This window comes from Pseudophryne corroboree, chromosome 7 (genome assembly GCF_028390025.1).
Source record: "Pseudophryne corroboree isolate aPseCor3 chromosome 7, aPseCor3.hap2, whole genome shotgun sequence".
NCBI lineage: Eukaryota > Metazoa > Chordata > Amphibia > Anura > Myobatrachidae > Pseudophryne > Pseudophryne corroboree.
Genome location: NC_086450.1, coordinates 470,161,256 through 470,184,103, shown reverse-complemented (window position 1 = coordinate 470,184,103; position 22,848 = coordinate 470,161,256).

Here is a 22,848-nt window from a genome sequence, read left to right as displayed (position 1 = left end):
TCTAGGCCGAATTGCTGTTATACAAAGTATAATATTCCCCAAAATCTTTCATGTGATGCAAAAATTGCCAGTCTGTTTGAGTACGTATGATTTGGGAGCTTTGCGGAGGATGATGAATTCTTTTTTGTGGATGGGGAAGGAACCTAAAATTGGACTTTCCAAACTTATAGGCCCTCGTAAAGTAGAGGGCATGGGTTTACCGGATCTCCACTCATATTCTTACTCAATCATGTTTCGATACGTTACTGACTGGTTAACTAACAAATCTACATTTACTGATTTAAGTGTTGATTTATTTTACCCCTTTTCTGCAGCCACTTTTCTCCTCACACTGCCCGCTCTTATTCCCCCTCAGATAAAGACACATATTTTATTTAAGGACATATTTCTGTCATGGCGATGGGTTAACAAACGGTTGAACAGGAATCTACTATATGCTGCTTCTATTCCATTATGTGGTAATCCACCTTTCCCACCTACTATTTCTAATACCCTGTTCCGGCTCTGGAGGGATAAGGGACTGTCCGACTCTACCAAAGTCTTTGACCCTGGCGGCAATTTTGACGACCTCGTTGCCTCATATGATATTCTACACAATCATTTCTTTATGTACCTCCAAATGAGACATTACCTTTCTTCTCTTACCTGGTCTACCTCCTCACAAATCTCCACTCCACTTACTAATCCATTGAGGCCTCTGATAGTGCTCAGCGCACAGAAAATGTACCGCATTAGTCTATTGTACTCTCTCCTCACTAAGTGTAACTTAGAGAAATGATGGGAGGCTGTCAGACGATCTTGGGATGTTGACCTGACATATTCTACTCAGCCAGACCATATGAATAATCACTTTATTCAGGCCTTGAAAATGCTCCAATCATCTTATTTACAGGAGGTTAATATTAGAACACTTCACAGGGCCTACATCTCCTCAGCACAATATGCTCATTTTAACCCGACTAACTCTGCTGAATGTATTAAATGTCATTGTGCTACCGCCTCCTTTCTCCACTGCATGTGGAATTGCCCATATATACGCCGCTTCTGGTATAAAATTCTTAATTATATTAAATGCATTTTTAAATTTTTACCTATTCTTGACCCCTTTTCCTGCTTACTGGTGGACTTTAGGAGCTGGAATCTTGGCCTGAATAGACGTGCCTTCACTCCAGTACTGACAGTCATAGTTAAGGTTGCAAAGAAAATAATTTTAACCAATTGGCTATCGCACACTTCTCCTTCCCTCACCGAAGTTCACCAAAAGATGTTGCAACTCATGTATTTCGATAGAAGAATTACTTTGTCTAATGTCATCACTGAGCGGACACATTCCATAAGAAATGAGTCTTGTTTATACTTTCTCTTGACTCATCGACCCAAGACTCCATATTCGCACTGTTTGACTGTACTGAGTACTCTCTCCATAAGAGAGTCTCCCTTTCCTTTACGTAAACTACTACCTGCTGTCATTTATCACATGTTTGTTGACAATCCGTGATGCCCGCTCTCTCTCGTATTTTCCTACTTCTTCCCTCCCTATCATCCCCTTGTCTGTGTTTTGGTTTCCCCCTTCCTGTTTATTTGATCAGGATGTATTTTCGATATCACTTTTGTCTGTGTATGCTTCACTGACTGCTCCACTGCTAGTCCACTGTATGTAGTGGTTGAAATCCTGATGGACCTATTTCTATATGTGGGGCCTTCTGGAATATTGCCTCTGATTACTTTGTGATATTGATGTCTTCTTCTGGATTATATGTAATATGTCTCTATTGAAAATCTAATAAACAGAATTTACAAAAAAAACCATATTGGATATATACTGATATATGCATAAATCGTACCATAAATAGCAATATCTGTCTGGCTTGTTTGATTAAAAAATATATATTTTCCTATAGTATATTCATCAGGCTAATTATAGATTAGAAATCAAGCAAATATCCTTAATGTCAAAAACTTATTACTTCAATCTAAGTATAGTCACTTCATCAGAGGTAGTTATTAAATGAAGTATATGTCTACCTAAAAGTGCAACATAATGATATCTCTACACATGTAAAGAATCAATATCACACTGTAAAGACACCAGGTCATCAAACTGAAATAAGAATAAACAATACACCTAAATTACATTATTAAAGTGATTTATAGGCCAGGATGTAAGGAAGTCCGAAAATGGTGGCCGTGCGAGTTGCAGGTGGAAATTAGACTTATTTTTTTTAAGGGAAAATCATTTATAAGGCATGGTTTAGCCTTGTAAATGATTGACCATTTAAAAAAAGTCTGAGTTCAGCTGGCATGGCCACCAAACTCGTACTTTATTACATCCCGCCCAGTTATTAAATTCTAAGAGAACAACTTTTGAAATTTTATTTACAGATTTTTCCTGACTATCATGTATGGAAGCCTAATTCCAACACTGTGTATCTCAAAATATTGACTTAATATCTCAAAATATCGAGAAAATTTCTCAAAATATTGACTTATCTCAAAATATTGAGAAACTTTCTCAAATTATTGACTTAGTATCTCTAAATATCTTGATAATTTCTCAAAATATTAGAAACTTTCTCAAAATATTGACTTGTTATCTCAAAATATTGAGAAACTTTCTCAATAATTTGAGTTAGACATGACTACTAAAGTCATGTGCACTAGCTAGCATCCTACCTTTGCAACCAGAAAAAAGAGAGGCATCACTGTTTTAGGGCACTGATATAGTAACTGAAATAAATCATTTATCAGAGATGCAAACAACTTGCTTTTCAGTGAATGTAGCTTTTTTAATGTAAGAGTTGTTTTTGGGGTTTTTTGTGGGGGGGAGTGGCTGGGGTAGTGCTGCAAAATAAGTAAAGAAAGCATGCATTCAACTGTCAATCTTTCGCGTGCAAGGTTATGTGGTTGTTTTGGCTCTCTTTCTGCGCTCTCATTTTGGTGCGGTTTGTTGCAAGATTACGTCTTTTTTGTCTATTTCATATTGTTTCGACTTCAGCTCTGTAGATTATGCTTCTTGGGTATTTTGCGCTAATGATAATCAGTGTCAGAGCAGCTTCTCTTACCTGTATTTCCACCATAACATTCAGACAACATCATATCCAGGTAAGCTGTGCTAGCTGTCATGATCTAATGTTAGTTAGCAGTTCTAGAAGATCCAACAATAGTCTGAGGGCACATTTTATAAGGGAAGAAGTGAATGTTATCGAAATCTTACAACATTAGACAAGTTAACAGGTCAATTAACTTTGCATTTCAGAATCTCATTTAAGATAGAATTTGAGGAAAAGGATGCACTTCTTGTTAACATATGGATGCAGGCAGCAAGTGCAGTTGAAAGTGATCATGGCTAAAGCTAGCTATGGCACGATTGAGGTGAAGTCAGTCAAGCACACTTTCTCACTGACTTTTTAAAAAAGTTTGAAAAAAGGATGTGCTAGATCAGGGCTGGCCAAACCAGTCCTCGAGATCTATCAACAGTTCACATTTTCCAGACCACCTTGCTGGTGCAGAGGTGTAGTCATTACTAATTAAGATGTGCTGCAATCATTCCTAACTGACAATTCTACAGATCTCCAGGAGGCCTGGAAAACATGAACTGTTGGTAGATCTCGAGGACCAGTTTGGCCAGCCCTGTGCTAGATGCACACTGTATTAAAGAAATTAAGTATGGCAGACGGGGCTTATGTGCCTTGTTGGCACACTGTCAGATAGACATCTACAAGTAGTTACTACAGGTATAACAACACAATGTTGCACAGATCGTCAAAGGACAACCCTATCTCAGAAATCCCCAGAGGTTGAAAAGAAAAGGGAAAGTGCCAGGCTTAAACTACCAGTACCTATGTGTGATCGCACATCCAGTACAGAGGTGGATACGTGAGTGTGTGGAAAAGAGCAACCAACTTCTTTTAAGCATATAGCACGGGCCTTTTACACATGGTTATAGGATATTAGTGTTGACCATTAAGTGTTTACCAATAATCTTTTAAGTGCATGAGATTAATGCATTAAAATTGTAATGTCAAAAACAAGGGTACACCTACAGGGTTAATGGCCTCTCTTTTTTCACCATAGATGTGTTTGCATCCCTGTTTTATAGGCTATGTTAAGTTTTAATACGTTGTTGCAGCACATCTATTGCATTTAGGCTACTTTGCAATCACATTAACAAAGAAATTATATTCATATAGGCTACAAAGAAGTTGTTTTCTGTTTGTCTTAAAATAAGAACAAAAACATATTTGTGACTAACATAGCAATATGGTCCAGGTTGACCATTTTATGTCCTGTTATGCTCTTTAATCTATGTCAGTAGGTGGTACTATTTAACTGGTTTTTTTCTGGGGACCCAAGTTTGAGGGCTTGGGTTTCATATTGATTTATTAAGCAAACATGTGCTGAAAAGGAGCCAATAGCTGTATTAATTTACTATTGTGGGACAGCTTTCTCAAGCTGTGTTCCAGCCTAATATGTTCATCAGGGACCACAGTCGGTATCCATCCATGTTGTGGTTTGAGACTCCTATATTAAAAGGAGGATTGGCTTGTTTTCAGATTTAGGAGAGGATTGCTAATGTTGTAGACTGTAAAGTGTCATGAGCCAAATCAGCATCATTATTTGAGCATTGCAGTACATTTTGTTACTCATGTTATTTGAGAAAACTAGCATTTCATATTAAGATTGGCTCAAGTATTTATAACTGTCCCAAAGCAAAGTTACAATACCCACTTTATTTTCAAAATCATAGCTCATCTCTAACTATTGTCTCTATACCCCAAATGTCCATTTACTGGCTATAAGCTATATGTTCCCCACACCATTGTTAATGTCAGGTGAAAAGATATTTCACAAGAAAAAAAGCCTTTTCTGTCTAGTGGGTTTATGTAGGACAACTCAGCTCTAGCACCTACACCAAAAGTGTCAACTTCCAGTACAGTATATTAAGTTGATCTACATTTAGGTGGCATAGAGCTGGTGCTGAACAAAATGTTTTTCTACAATTTTCTTGTTGTCTCTATGTTCTATCATGGTTGGGGCTGGTTTGTTCCTGTTATCAATATACATATCTATTGATACATTGATGGCATGCCAGGTCCTGTGAGACTTTGCTAGCCTTGGTAATCTTTCTTGCCATTAATTCATCTAAATCGCAAGATTATGTGACTAAGACATACCAGGAGACTGTGTTGATTCATTTGATACTGTATGTTGCACTTGTACACAGTGTCTGTGTGAAACTAAGTCTATTTTAATACATACATTATAAAGTGCTAAGATGCAGCGGATGTGTCTTTTTTCTATGTCACGTTCCATTGTGCTTCATGTACAGACTCAATCGCACACAAGCAATACAAGTATTGCATATAAAAATTGTCTGCAAAGTCTCCCTGTGTATCTAACGTGCATTTTCTACAAAAAAAAGATGCCCGACGCTAACAGAGTTGCACAGGACCAATCAGTTCACTCACACCAGGCATCTCTTGCTGTGCAGTGTATTGAGGCTAGATGTAAGAGGACACATCTGTATATGAGATTTGTGTAAGACCCTACACACAAGGCAGTTTTTTTTATAACAAAGACAGATTCTGTCATTAATGTGGGTAACACATAGCCAAAATATAATAGTTTTCATTATATTCCTCCTCTTGACAGTAAACTACCATTACTTTTAAATTGACATATCCATTCCCATTCCAATGTGTGTCTTTGAACAGGTGGTTGATAGGGTAAATTATTTTTTTTTTCTATTGTGCAAGTGAACAGATTAAAAACATACTAAGGGGAGAGTAAAGAGATATAATCTAATTTTGTGTTCTCTTCTGTGTCAAAAATGTGGAGCTGAAAAAAATCATTATTATTTCTAAAGCTACAGTAGAAAGAACCTCCACACAGTGAAGCAAGACTCTTCATAACAGCCCTCAACAGTAGAACCCAAATTCCTAGATTTTTTTCTTATATACTTGGCCCATATAGTCTGAGCATTTTTTAACATTATGGTAACATCGAACCTATGTAATCCTTAGTTCTTTGCAAGTATATCCTTATGTGTATTACAAGCATATTAAAATTGCTTTACTGGATTAGCCTCTATTACCTCAGATGGGAGGCTATTCCACTAATCCACTACCCTTTCTGTGAAGTCATTTCTCCTCAAACTTTCTCTGAATCTACATCCCTCCAGTTTAAGTGCATGCTCTTGTGTTCTACTACTTATCTTCCTTTAAAGAATCATTAAAGTACTGTAGATTCATGTCATCTTTTTCACTAAGTAATATGAATTTCTTATACATTAATTTTGGCGCCTGGTTCAGGTTTTCATCATCTGGATCCAATAAGGCACTTTGTAATAGAATTACATTGTCCAGTTGATCAGATTATTCTCAAAACAAAATGTTTGGATTACATGGAACAATTACAGTAGGCATTGATCAAAGTTGTCAGTGCTATTAGTTACAATGGACACATGCTACATGCAACCCAAAGATGTTCTAACTTCAATTTGAAAAATTACCAAATTTCAATCATTTCCATTTACAGTTAGGCTAATATAATCTTTCTTCTCATTAGTTTGGTGTGATACGCTCCAGACTTCCAAGCATCTGATGAAATGGTGCATCTTTTGGCAGGCTTTGACACCCTTGTGACATTTTATGTTTGCGTAAACAACAATTAATTAATTTGCGTAAACTACATTTATTAGGAAATGCAGAGTAGTTCACCATGTTTAATGTCTGATTTTCCTATAAAACATGTAAGCATCAATAATATCAATATTTATCTTTAGAAAAGAGTTTTTAGCCTAAACACAAACTTTGTGTTATTCATTACAAATAAAAATAATCTAGCATCTAATATTTGCAATTTCAAATGTGTTCTGTAACATTTAGCCAAAATGAATTAGAAATTATTCTTACTTTTATGTAAAAATTGTTTTTGTACAACATGCAAGCTAAATATTGCAACTCTAAAACTGTACTATAATAATAATAATAATAATAATAATATATTTATTATAAATCATTTTAAATATATAATGTTACTAAGTATTTTTAACTTTAACCTTATCAGTCCACCCTTTGGGACTTTTGAACTTGTGAAAATTGTTCTCACAATCACATTACTTGTTTCACAATTTGGGCATTGCAAGAGATTGTAACAAGATATCCATCTTCATCTACAACATTTTCTTCCAGTATACTTTGCAATTGTGACTTGTAGGCCACTTCTTTGGTAGCATCTTTCTCAGTTGATTTTATGCTTCTCTCTTTTTATTGTGCTGGTGTTGAGTTTCATGAGGCAGAAGTGATCTGTGTTTCATAAAATGTGTCAGAGAGCATTTGTAATTTGATGGTTACAGAAAGTAGACCTCAGAGTAGTATAGAGTCCATAAGTCTGTAATAAAGTATAAATGTTTAATTGGCTCAAAAATTATTAATTGAGCAAATTCATCAGTAACACTGGTCTACAGTATGAGATACTTTTTGAAAAACCGCCCAATGTAATTATAAGCATACAAAAGACTATACAACTATTACATCAAGTGACTGATCTATACCTTATCCAAATGAGAATTAAGATGAGTGAACAACAAAAACTTTGAATGTAATACAGCATAGGAAATTCCATGGTATTTAGTCAGTAGAATATTTTATGGTCAGGAGTGTCTTAAAGTCTGGTTGTTTAATGGGGAGGGCAATATCAATTGTTAATGACCACATACATATCAATGAAGGTTGTAGAAAGAGACACATGGAAAACATTTTTAGTTGTAAAAAGACTACAAGCCTAGTAAGACATACTGTACAGTAGTGATGAGCGGGTTCGGTTTTACTCGGTTTTACTCGGTTCTCAAAACGGCATCTTATTGGCTCACGGATGTCACGTGTTTTGGATAGCCAATAAGATGCCGTTTTGAGAACCGAGTAAAACCGAGTAAAACCGAGTAAAACCGAACCTCGCTCATCACTACTGTACAGTAGACGTAAAATACATTAACTTTGATACTGAACCTTAGTTCCACACTATAAAATAAAAAAACTTATTATAAATAAAATATATAAATATTTTGTATTATTAAGAATATATTTGCAAAATATTACAGGTCCACTTAGTTTAAAGAATATACTTTACAACAGACATATCTGAGGACTTTTCATCTAAGTCTGCAAATATAATAGAAAATATATGGTATATACAGTATTTACCTGTAAAAATGCACCTTTTGAAGAGGACATGAGAAGGCAAGGATAATAATGTCTGTAGTAATACTTGAATCCTTGACTAGCCCCCATTTGAGAAGGTATTTTCAATAGAATTACAATGTCAAAATGGTAAGATCATAAAGAATAGAAAATGTATTATATGGAACAAAAAATGCAGTGAGAAATAGTGTGACTACAATTAATTACAGTGCACAGCTGCAACTCAAAGTTGCTTTAACTTCAATAAAAAAAGATCAAATTTTATTAGTTTTTGGTAACAATTAGGCTAATATAGAGGTTCTCAAATGCTGCCCTCAAGGTACCCCAACAGTCCAGATTTTAAGTTTATTCATGCTTGGCAACAGGTGACTTAATTAGCAGCTCAGTCAATTTTATTTAGCCATCTGTGCTGAGCCATGGATATTACTAAAACCTGGACTATTGGGGTGTCTTGAGGACCGCATTTGAGAAACTCTGGGATTATTCAATACAGGTTGAGTATCCCATATCCAAATATTCCGAAATACGGAATATTCCGAAATACGGACTTTTTTGAGTGAGAGTGAGATAGTGAAACCTTGGTTTTTTGATGTCTCAATGTACACAAACTTTGTTTAATACACAAAGTTATTAAAAATATTGTATTAAATGACCTTTAGGCTGTGTGTATAAGGTGTATATGAAACATAATGAATTGTGTGAATGTTCACATACTTTGTTTAATGCACAAAGTTATAAAAAATATTGGCTAAAATGACCTTAAGGCTGTGTGTATAAGGTGTATATGTAACATAAATGCATTCTGTGCTTAGATTTAGGTCCCATCACCATGATATCTCATTATGGTATACAATTATTCCAAAATACGGAAAAATCCGATATCCAAAATAACTCACGTCCCAAGCATTTTGGATAAGGGATACTCAACCTGTATTGATTCTCATTAGTTGGGTGTGATAACCTCAGGATTACTCAGACACCTGACAAGCAAAAACATATAGCTGTCAACTTAACTTCATGTGGTCAGCTTTGACCTTTTATGACATTTTTTGTTTGCATTATTTCTAATTAATTAATAAAAGTTTAACAAGAAGTGGCTAGTTATTTACCATGTTTAGTACAGTATAGTTAATATCTGATTTTCCTACAGACATGAGACTAAACATTAATAATATCTATATTTATGTATACACAGTGTTTTCAGCCAAAACACATACTTATTATTTATTTCCAATACAGATATGGAAAGGCCATGGAAAAAAAAGTTTATTAGCATCTAACCAGTAAGAATTGTGTCCCTCTATTCCCACATAGTGCATGAGCAGTGGTCCATCTTTGAAGTGTTTGTATTGCAGGTAACATAAATATATTCAAGTATGTTAATTTGTCCTCAATCAATAGAACAAGTATTGCACTATTAAAAGAGCTGACAAAATTTGTATGGGAAGTCTCCCATTGGAGCACCTGCCAACCCTTACAATACCCTGGAAAGTACATGAGTTTACACTTTACTAAAAATAATTACTGCTCAATGTGCTATAAAAGCATGAAAAACAGTTTTTGTCCCCACACTCACAATGCCTTTAAATTTATAACAAATGCCCGCATATATTAATATCACCAATTTAGTTTCAACAACATCACTTAAAAAAAATTCTGTAATCTTTAAACCTTGAAGAAAATGAGGAATAATATTAAGTTAATTATGAATAATCCATAGTGAAATTTACAATATGAGCTACAGATGTTTATAAACACTAGTAGTCATTAGTAACAATAGTATATTTGTAAGTTAAACAATTAGTAACATTTATTTGCCTCGAAGTTTCGGAGGTGCAAGATTTTTGTGTGAGTCTTCCCATTTTTTAAAGGAGCAAGCATATACAAGCAAGAGCAGCCTTGTTTTGCCTTGTAAATGATTGCTGCTTTTAAAAAATGGTCTGACTCGATCAAAAGTCCCATACCTCCAGAAATCTTAGGATACTACATCTAACTGAGTATGTTCTCTGTATTACACAGTAAATTTATTATTTATTTAATTTATTTATTATTTATTAACAGTTTCTTATATAGCGCAGCATATTCCATTGCGCTTTACAATTAGAACAACAGACAGACACAGAGGTTGGATGGCCCTGCTCACAAGCATACAATCTATAGGGAAATAGGTATTGATAAACAAGGATATATGCTACCTATTGCATACAGGTCCACCAGATTGCTAGGTTCTTAATGGGTTGTATGATATGATCACCAAGCAATATTGGAAGACAAAATGTGAGGTTATGTGTACTGTACAGAGAGGATGTGATTAGTCAAGATTAGATAGGCAAGCACTGAAGGTCATGTGGTTAGGTCTGGAATGTGATAGACTTATCTGAACAGGTGAGGTTTCAGGGAACATTTAAAGGTTTGGAGACTAGAGATTTATAAAGGCATAGATAAATCCGCCATCACAGTGATCTTTTTTTAATTTATGGAACTATCAAAGGATCTATAGTTCGCATTTAAGAATTAAAGGAGTTATCTCCTACTTTCAGCATTTAACAAACAGCTGTGATCTAAAATTACTGGTGTTGGTCACAGTATTGCTTACATCATCAATAGATGGTTAGAATGCTACAGTCCCCAATTCCAGCAATGGGGACCCAGCACAGCCTTTCCGGCTTCAGCAAAGGCTTCCAGTCACTGTGAGGTTCACACCAGGTGAAAGAGTGAAGCCCATGTACAGCCCAGACATTGCACATGCACATGACACAGGGGCCCATTGCTGGCAGTGGTAGGTTTCCCTCATGAGAGTGGAGGACACAGCTGAAGAGAGAGATTTCACTGGACCTCATCAGCAAGGTAAGTAATGCACCAACTGCATTTTTGTAGTATCACAGTGATGTTGAACAATGCTGGTAATTAGATTCATTACTAAATGGTACCCTACTTATCATATTTGTAATTTTCACATAGTTTTTCATAGATTCAACATTTTGATATAGTCAGATGCATTAAATTACATTTTAGCTTTTGTCACACAGTAAGACATAGGAGCCCGGAGTATAAATATCAAATTGTGTTGTCAGTGGAGTCTTTGCTCCACTACTCCCTTCAAAGCATTTTTTATGCCTGAATTCTGTAAACTGTATATGATAGGATTTAACATGGGTGTAACTGCTGTATAGAATAAAGTAAATACAAAATCCAGAGCATCAGTATACGATGGTAACAGAAAAGCTAATAGAGCAGATACATAGTATATGGTGATGATGGAGAGGTGGGATGAGCAGGTGGAGAAGGCTTTGCTTCTTCCTTCTCTAGACTTCATATGTAAGATGATGGAGAAAATGTTTATGTAGGATATCAAAGTGCATAAAAATGGACCAAGTCCCAATAACAATAATTCCAAACTAATTACTATATAAAGCATCCCTGTTCCTGTGCAGGCAGTCAGAGTAAGACTTTTAACATCACAAAAGAACTGGTGGATTGAGTTAGAATGACAAGAGGACAAGTATAAAACTGAGACTGTAAAAAGTAAGGAATTAATCAATGCACTGACCCATATTCCCATAGTTATCAGGGTACAGTTTCTCCTACTTAAAACGCGGTGATAGTGTAAGGGGAGACATATAGCCACATATCGGTCATAAGCCATGATGAATAACAGAACCTCCTCCCCGGTGGCCACTGCTAAAAATAAATAAAACTGTATGAAGCATTGTGCAAAAGATACAATGTTATTTCCTCTTAATAATATGTCCAGAAACTTAGGGACGGTGACTGTTGGGTATAATATGTCTATAATTGACAAATTGCAGATAAAAATATACATTGGATTATGCAGCTGTGGTACCTGGGATATTACTGTGATTATAGAAGAATTAACCAGTACACCAGTCACATATATCAAGAGCAATAAACAGAAAATGAATGGCTTTGTTCTCACATTAGCAGAGAATACCAGAATGTGAAAATATTTCACTGATGTCTGATTCTTCATTGTTAATATCTGACTACTGTGGTCTAGAAATGAAATGTCACAAGGAAACTTTTACTTAGGTGTATACAGTACAGTAGCTCTCTTTTCACTTTTTCTCACTCATTACTGTACCTCTTTGACTTGTACTTGAGGCAGCCATTTGTCTCTACTCAAATCTGTACCATCCATTTGTTCTTCAGTAAAAGAGGAGCTGAGTGTTAAATGTTACTCACTGTGGGGCTTACAATGAGTTAGACAATTTTTATTATGAACCGCACGTTTCTCTACCCACGCAGAGCTGACTGTAAATGTGTGTTGTGGCAAAAGCATCTTATTGGACCTAAAAGCAACTGCACCAGATGTGACTGAAATATGACAGGAGGTCTGGCTTTACAACAATTGGAAAAAATGTTAATTAATGAGTACAAAATGCATGCACATTATAGTTCATGGTCAGTAGTGTAATAAAGTTACATTGACAATATAAAATATATATATATATATTTGAAAAAAATATTATGCAAAAGATCTAAAGCTATAACATTCTAATACATGTATCTGTTGCCTTCCCCTCAACAAATAACTAGGAAACATGCAGGCCCTAATTAATGTGAACCAATCGCTCACTTAACTGTAATACTGCAAAGAGTCGGCAGCAACAATATTACAAAAATATTTGCAGAATTAAAAATAAGTTAAATGAAATTGTCCAATCAAATGTGGGTGGTGGACATCATGATCAGCATCATCAGTTTGCAACTTGGTCCAGGGGTGGAACTCTCTTAAAGCGCCTGCTGGTACTGAGCAGAGGATGCTCTTGCATGAACACATCCGTGATTGGCAACATCTACAAAAAAATTGTTATATTATTAAAGACATAAAATCCACCATTACACAATAATAAAATACATACTATAACACCTGCCCCAACCCCCACACCCGTTAATCTGTTTCTAACAATTTTTACAAATACATTATTTACATACTGTTTTAGCAGCTATATAGCCTGAATAACAAAATGAACATATATATTTTAGACTTGCTGTAGTTGCACCAACCTCTCAGCGTTCCAGGTGCCGTGCATCTTATTTACTGTACAGTACATAATGAAAACACATAAAGCAACAAAATACTGATATATGTGGTGTGTGACATTTCTACATCTGTGTGTGGCTGAGTCTGAATCTGTTCAAAAAGGGCCCCAATATGTTGTGCTTCAGTTATGACTTTGTTCAATGAATAATGAGAACAAAGTTTGAGCCTTTTTATTCAAAGGGTGGATTCTATTATGTGGGAATTGATGAAGAGATGTCAGACTGTGCACATATATTATCAGGCACTTGTGGCAGTGCTGATATTGCAAACTTTCCAATGCACCTCTGTCTGGTGTGAAGGAAAACTTGCCATGCTGATGAGATGTTATGATCCATTCCAGAACAGCACACCACATAAATGCCGTATATCAATTTCCACCCAAAGTGTTAATCACACAAAATCTGTATTCACTTATAAAATTGTTTTTAAATGATGACATAACTACAAACACTTTTTATTAGTACAACATATAATTGAAGTATTTATATGTTAAGTATATATACAGTATTAAGGGAAGGTTTAGAGTGTTTTTCTTTCAAAACAAGTAATAAGAAAATTTCTTACAGGTGTATTTTCCTGACTAATTCTAATTGTATTAAAAGGAAAAACAAAATACTTGTCTTAACTTTTTTACATAGGAATAACCAGGTTTAGAATCAAAATTATTTCAGCAAAATACTGTACTGTTTATTGTAACCTTCCCACTAGTACATTTGGATATCACTCATTTGATATTGAGTTATTGTCTTAACTTAATACGTAATGACAGGGTAACTTACCACTATAGTAACATACACCTCACTTTAATCTTACTTCTTAAATGACTAAGGTGAAACTGAGCAGATTATTTATACACTGCTTATCTCTGCCTGATGTCCACGGATTTAAAAAAAAATACCTATGGGAAAAATTACAATGTTTGGAATGGCATCATCCTTACTGGACTCTTAGGATTTGATCAATTATTTGTTATTTAGAATGTAGTGTAACAGAAAATAGTTGTTTTACTGCAATAATTATATTGTTTATAGTTATGTGTAATATTGTTAAAAGATCAGACCCCTCACAATAAAATGGACCAGACATGCAGGTTTTAAAGGGGGATTCAATTATGCCCAAATTTTTCAGCTAGCCATAAAATTCAGAAATAGCTATTCAATCCTGGCCATTTTTGACCACTTATTTCACTGATGTGAATACAACTTGTTAAAGAGTTGAATCTGCATCTGCGTAAATAGTCGAAAATTACTGCATGTTCAACAAAAACAAGTGCATCTGCAAGAATTCCTCCAATCCACATGTTTACCGACAGTGCCAGACTGTCGGAAAATCTAGCATTAATTGTATACCCCGCTAAGATTCTAACAATATTAGAACACTCTGCGTAAAATCATTAGTACAATAAAAATGTTTGAAGGTGGCAGCGTGGCCAAGATGGTGGTCATATTATTCCTCTGCTTCCTCTACAATGCCTACCTTCCTTGTTGCAGGGCCTCCTACAGGTGATTCCAACAGTGTGTCTCCTCTTTCAAGGGCTGCTGAGCATTTGAGAATCCCAATGATTATCCTCCTACTGCTCCTACTGTAGCTTTGCACACTGAGCTCAGCTCAGCTCTGCAAGACAGGCACCACCATCTTTGAGGATTCTGGAACACCTGTCTACTGGTTTCCTGGCCATGTACTCCCCTACTATTCTGTCAGTGTTATGATTCAGGGTCTTCTCACCACTTAACACCCACAGCACTGCCACGTCACTGTAATCTGACATCTTCAGTACCTCAGCATCATCCCTGCTCTCAAAAGCTTGTGATGTAAACAAACAGGCTGGCTGCATGGGCATGATTATCTTTGATTTCCTTATGTGACTTCCTTGTCCAATACCTCTGCAGCAGCCATACTGCTTGATTCTGATAGCCTATGAATTTCCACTGCAGCCTACTTAAACCTGCTCTTGAGTACAATACATTTTCAGAACAACGTCTTCCTTCTAGGATACTGTAAATCCTGGTCCCAATTTTCAGTCAGTCCAGTGATGTTCCTGTTATATAGCCACTGTTATCTTCAGTGACCGCATAGTTGCTACATTCACCTGTTGCTTTTACAGGATTGACTCCAGGAAGAGTCCACAGAAATGCCAACATACTGTGTTTTCTTTTGTGCCCTGCGTCCTTGGACCTTCTTTCTACTCTGTGACTGCCCTGCTTTGTGTGCTCATTAGACTTCAATTTAAGTCTCTTGCTTTTACTTCTATGCTAGCTTGGGAGCTGGCTTCTCCTGTTCTGGGTATATTATGTCTAGGCAAGTTCTTGAGTTTCAAGGATCTGGTTCTAAAGCTATAGATTGAGGTGCAGGGTGCTCTGTACAGGTTCATACAACTTATTCAGCCAGTAGTCCAAGTGCTGTATGTCCTGTCCTGGTTCTGAATTCTGGATTTGGTTTTAGTTCCAGGCTTGGGAGTTAGAATGTGGGTACAAGGCCAGTGCAACTGCAGAGTTGGTTGCCCTAAGTTTTCTGACCTCAGGCTTGAGTTTAAAGATTCAAGGTTTGGTACTATACTGTCCTGAGTCTTTTTAGTGGTGTTGACCTGAATTCCCTAGTGAATCTCAGTTCTGAATACCTGGGCCTGGTTTCAGAGTTGTGTTCTTACAAATGGATCCAGGCCCTAATTATTCTGGTTTCCATCTCAGTATCTAAATGTGGAGCTCAGTCATAATGTGCCATCTGATACTACCAAAGTATACCTAGGACGCTAAGTTTTCCTACATAATCCACAAATTCCACTCAAAAAGCAGTGATATGATTAAAGCTCCAAGATTCACCCACGCTTCTGCTTCAGCAGGTCGCAGGGATCTTTAGATGGATCACAAACTATCACAGTCCTTGACCATTTAACAGACTACACTCCTGCCTGTCAGCCTGTCTGTTCTGCAGTTTCCATGCTGAAAACCCACTTAGTGTCTTGTGTTCTGAGACCTAGTCAACAGCTTCCCACAAATATGCTTCTTCTATCACCCACAATAATCTCATTGTCACTGTGTACTCCTACCCCAGACATATAGTGTACCTTGGTGTAACATTTGTTGTAACATAGTTTGGGACAACTCCCTGGCACAGCAATGGAGCTGCTACCTTGACCAGCTCAGATGAAGTACTTCATGCTCACCTGATCTGAGGTGCTGTCATGGATTGTGCACCTGCTGGAATCCTGCTGTGGTGCTATTAATTGTCATGCCCCAAAAGTGTCTGATTTGCCCTTGGGCCACCTCAGTTACACCATATGCTCTCTTGAATTTGTTTCCTAACTCTTGGCCACCCATCTGCATTGCTGTTAACTGATTTTTGGTTTCTGAACTGATTATCTACTTCTTAGTTCCTGGTATACCCTTATATGCTGGAATCTCTCCCCATCTTCCCCAGATACTTTCCACCATCCTGCTTCTATTGATGAAAAGGACTAGTGTGGGTGCACAACTTGGATAGAAGAAGTTGATTCAGCTGCTAGTTTGACAAATATAAATAATTTATTTGAAAAAAAGAGTAAATAAAAGAGAAGTGAATAATTACTTTTTCAGTAATAACAATCCATAAAATATTACAAAGGAACAATAAAATCAAGACAATAATGTCCCTTCTAGATGTGGACTAGCAATTGCTAGTTTCAGATAGCAAATAGTAAATAGGCATGCATAAGCTGGCTGTTAGTTGTAACTTGTGAAATAGAGCAAAAATACTGTCTGTTGTTAGTACTGCAGTCTCTATTAGTAATAAGCTGGTAGAAATGATACTTCACCAAACTTTTGAGATTCGAGGAGCAGGAGATTGATAGTACACTGCAGATGCTTTGTTTCACAGCTTACTTTTATATGGTGTGTCCCAATAGAGCTAGATTGGATGTGTGCCTGTTAAATGTATTCAAAGCCTGAATGCCATTGTCAACATTGCTCAATATCCTGCAATGCGGTGGCTTGGGTGGCACAGTGGCCCATCTGGTTAGCAGATCAGAGCCCCCTCTTCTGCCACTGAAGAAACAAGGCATTATGAAGAGAAGGAATAAAGGAAGGGTTACCACATAAAGGAATATAAGAAACAGTGTGATCATTTTTTAATTTCTTATGTAATTTCACCTAGCTAAAATAGGTATCTAGAAACAGATAATGATCCAAGATGAGAGGATGTATAGAGGATTTCTTCACATGAAGGAGAGCACATGAAAGAGTAAAAAACATTAGTATAAATATACAACTCAGTATAAGTGCTTTTTCCTAATAGCCAATCAGAAGCATAATGTAGAAAGACAGACAGAGAACAGGAGAGAATGTCCAGTACACCAGCTCCACCAATTGACTTATTCATTACCAGTTTTGATAAAGCAATTTTTTGCTTTTTCCCATGCCATAAAAAAATTAGTAATCGCCTGACATAGGCGAAGTTCATCTGAGTCACGGAGGCAAACAGGGAATAATTGCATAATGTAAAGTACCTTGGGGAATATGACAGATTTTAGGACAGTAACCCTGCCCAGCTAGCAGAGGGGAAGAGTAGCCCAACCTTCTAACCTGGCAATTGTTTTAGAAAGAACAGGAGAAAAATTCAAATCATAGAGATTGGACAAATCACGCAATACATTAACCCCCAAATATTTAAAGTGAGACTGTGTGATTGCAAATGGAGAGACAAATGTGAGGGAGGAAAGCAGAGTAGAAGGGATATTCAGAGGGGAAGCCCGCTGACCTCCCAAAATCTGAGCTCAAATATAGAATTTCTGGAACTGAAGAGGCGGGATTAGAGACGAACAATGGCAAAAAAGCACGGGGAAAGTGGGCAGCCCTGACGCGTCCCTCTTTCAATAATAAACAGGACAGACAAAAAAAACATTACCAGAGACCAGGGTGTTGGGGAATGTGTACAATATCTGTATGGCACGTATAAAGGGAAATGAAAGCAGTGGAGAGTGGCATATAAGTGTGACCATTCAATCAGGTCAAAGGCCTTCTATACGTCCAGGGATAAAATAGCATTACTCCTGGGAGAGGCAGAATTTTGACAAGCAATGAAGGCTGCAATCACCTTCTCATATTGACCACCTGCCTGAAATAAAGCCAGTTTGATCTGAATGGACAATGTGAGAAAGTATAAGTTTGAGACTATCTGCTAAAATCTTTGCTAATAATTTATAGACCAGGTTTAAAAGGGATATTGTGTGATAGGAGCTCGGGAGGGATAGCTACATACCAGGTTTAGGTAAAAGCTTGAGAACAGCAGAATTAACATGGGGAGGAGAAGCATCAGCCAGCAACATTTACTTGAAGACATCAACAAGGACAATACCAAGTTTGGGAAGAAATAATTTGTAAAATTCACTACTGTAACCATCAGGGCCTGGCACTTTATTGGGCTTCAATTGCTTAATCGCCAGGTGAACCTCTTCTATGGATATCAGGGCTTGGAGAGCAGAAGCCATGTCATCTGTGAGAGGAGAGAAGGGTAAGGAATCCCAGAAAGGATAAAGCGTGGGGCACTTGAGGACAGAAGTAGAAAGAGGGGGAGTGGAGAGGGGAGGTACGGATGCCAGGACAGAAGGAGCCATGGAAGGGTAAGGAGAACCAGACACGGGAGACATTGTAGAATAGAGATCCTTAGAAAAAATACTGCATAATATTGCAAATTTGCTTATTCGTTGTGGTCAGCATTCCCTGCTGAGTACGCTAGGGATGGACAACTGCAGGAAAAAAGGTGCCTCATTGTACGTTACAGAGCAAACACCCAGATTTGATGGCAAATCTATGATACTTGTAATGGATCAAAAAAAGGTAACGGTCCCCCATCTCTGTCAACAATTCATCAAAATTATTTTTATCAAGAGATATTCTTGCTTGTTAGTGGGAGAAGGCAACAATTTATACTGCTGAAAGGCCTTGGACAAAGAATCCTGAACCAACAAGTACTGGGTAGAATACTTCCTATTATATATAATCGCCCCCCTGAGTACAGATTTTGGAAATATCCAAAACAGAGTAGGATTTGAATTAATATGCTCAGAATTAGTCATGTATATGCTTGGAATCGGTAATCCCAAGCAGCATCCAAGAAGGATTTAAATGCGGAAGATTGGTATAGTCTAGAAGGAAATCTCCATAATTTAGAAAAGCCCTGCTCATCAGGAAAATGAATGGTAGAAGAAACGTAAAGCGTGATAAGAGGGAGATAGTGGCAATGCAGCAATCACTACTTTGAGGAAACAGAGAGTGAGAAACAAAGAGATAATCAATGCTAGAGATTGATCCATGTGCCACTGAGTGAAAAATATAATCCCTATCATTGGGATGTAATGCACACCATGTATCTACAACCTGCAGTACTTCAGAGAACAGGGGAATACCAACCTTAAGAAGGGGAGGGGTCTCTCTAACAATTGATTTATCCAATAATGGGGAGGAAACTAAATTAAAGTCACCCCAATAATAACATTACCCTCCATAAAAAGGGTTAAGAGTAATTAACTGTTGGAAAAAAGGGGAGAATATACATTAGCCAAGGTAAAATGCTTGCCCAGCATGCTGACAGAGGCATCAACAGATCTAACGTGAGTATCAGCCATCACATTCATGGTTTCAAAAGGGAGAGAACGCATCACTAAAATAACTACACCGCAAGCTCTGGAGTTGTAGGAGGAGGAAGCCAGAACTGACCACCCTAGCATATTAAATTTGAATGTCTTGGGAGGGGTTAAATGCATTTCCTGGAGGAATGCCATGTCTACCCTGCTTTTCTGAAAATATAGCAGCAGCTTCCTTCTCTTCACAGGGGAGTTGATCCCCCGACATTCCATATAGCCACATTTTAATCAGTCACTAGTCAAGGAACTGGGAAGGGGAACAAGTAGTCCGTCAGTGCACCATCCCAGCATAATGTGATGCCGCCCAACCCACAAATTACGTATAATATGGTGCATAAAGGGAGAGGTAAGGGATGAGAAGGGAAAGGCAAACATTAAGAGAAATGTGAGAGACAAGGAAAGACAATGGTATGAAAAAGCATACAAACACACACGTTTGATGCAGGACTTCATAAACATAAGAGGAAGAATAGCATACAGTATCAAGAACAACACCCATCCAGCAGTAAAACAACAGTCCCACTCCCCCCTCCCAATCATGGAAAAAGGAAATAGAGGCCAAACAACCACCACAAAAATACAAACAACATAACATAGATTAATCAATACAGAGTGGCATAAAAGGTAAACATCACAATAATTGTCAGAGTATGCAAACATTACAAGGCTGCAAGGGAGATAAGACAGGATATAAGAGTTACTATTGAAGCAACCAGGAGGTATCAACAGCTGGAATTATTGAAGAAGAGGAGGCAACATAGCATCACCCCAAAAAGCCGACATATGGATCAATAATATTATCCTACGGAATCAGAAATATCAGCTTCTTTGGCTTGGAACAGCTCCCGAAGAAAAGCTGAGGAATCAGAAGGGTTGGTGAAATCTTTGAAAGAGGTACCATCGTAGCTGGGAGGCCTAGCAGGGTACAGTAAACAAAATTTGCGACCTTCAGCAACAACTTGAGAGCATACGGGTGAAAAGGACTTCCTAGCTCTTGATAGCTCTGCAGAATAGTCCTGGAAAATGTGCATCTTATGACCTTCCCATGATAAGGTTTTAACTTTGAAGGATGCCGACAATATTTCCACCTCATGCAGATAGCTCAAGCAGCGGAACAGCATAACAAGGAATTGGTGTCAGGCCCCCCCTATGAACCCTCTCAATAACCATGTCCTGGCAAACCGACTCAATGCCTCGTAATGAGGAAAGAGTGTTGCGGACAACATGGGCCAGAGCCGTGCCCTTGACAGATTCTGGCAGACCGACCAGCCTAATGTTATTTCGATGAGATCTATTTTCTAAGTCATTGATTTTGTTCCAAAGCTGATAGTTTTCAGTGGAAAGATGTTTCACTGAGTGCTGAAGATCAGCAAAATCATGAGAAACAACACCAAGCTGCTGTTCAGTAATATTAATGCTCTGTTTCAGCTGCTGTAGCTGACCAGCGATGTCAGCTACTGCTGAAGAGAGAAGGGGGGACATAGAAGCAGTGATCGCTTTCACCACCTCCCTATATGTAACAGGGACATTGGAGCCCAGACTCACATGTCTTGCAGTAGGTGATCCCTCAGCCGCCGGCTTCTTGTGAAGAGAGAGAGTGCTCTCAGCAGCGGCGTCTTGCACTATGTTCCCTGCTGCGCGCCTCTTTTCCTGGCATGGCGGCTGCTGCATTTGCGGCATCTGGGGCACCAGAAAGTGGTCCATCACCCAGCAGCAGAGGTAACAAGGAGCACTGTGGAGGGATCTGGCACTGTAGAGAGGCTTAATAAGCATTGATATTGGGCACACAAGGGAGTGGGGAACGGAGCTTAGAGACAGAGCTTCTCACTAAATCAAGCCGGAACTGGAAGTCTTGGGATATTATTCTTAAGTTCCTATTTTTCAAGATCAGTCGTCAAATTTCTATGGCAGGTGAGAATTCTCAATTCTTCCATTTTGAAGGCACTAAAATGCAAATATTTTAATATCTACTGTAGCTCCAACCACTATTGACAAATATTGGAATGTCAAGTTATCAATGACCAGGACTATTGCTAAAAGTGGAGATTTACCATGCAATTACAAGTCAAGATTAATGACAGACAGCACACCATTCACACCCGGGATGACATATAGTATGCTGCTTTGTAGACTAGGATTGCTTTACCATCCAGCACATCATCACACATGGAACACCAGTCCAGCACCACCTGTTTTGAAAGTATGAGTTTCCTTTTCTTAATGTTGCTCTTTCACTGTTTATGGTCGATTCTATATTGTTATGGACAGGTAATGTCTGATACTATCTTACACACTAGTTTTGTGTCTTCTTGTTTAATTATATTTAAGGTGTTCCAAATGTTAAAATTGTCTATGGGCCTGTTTTGGATTTTAAATCAAGGCAGAAAAGCATGTAAGTTTGTACACTGAACGAACCATTTTGCTATGCAAGGGAAGGGAATCGATTTATATTTTGCTTGGTAAATACTGTCTGCTTTTTCATGTAGCGCACAAATGTTCGCTTTAATTTTACACTACAATTTAGATTTCAGTTTGCAAGTTACTGGCCTCCAGAATTTTGTTCTGCTCCTCTTTTTCTTCTACCTTACCTCTTTCCTTTTCTCCCCTCACCCAGCTACACCTTTGTGACTTTTCTAGACATTTTCATAGTAACACACTATGCTTTTTGCAAGTCTCTCAATTTGAAAGGGACTGAATATCAACCAGAAATGTTCATATCTTTTGTTCTCTTTGGTCATTATCAGGTTATATTATTATTATTATTATTATTATTATTATTTTTGCAAGAAACATTTTAAGAAGGAGGGCACCCATCTCTGTCCTTAAGACACTTCCCAAAAGCCTTGTTAGCAGTATGTACAGTAGTTCTATTATTTTTTTGCAAACAGGTTCCAAAATGGATACAAAGGGCCAGTATAATATGTTGACTGGTAACATGGGCCACAAAGATCTCACTTTATCTAACT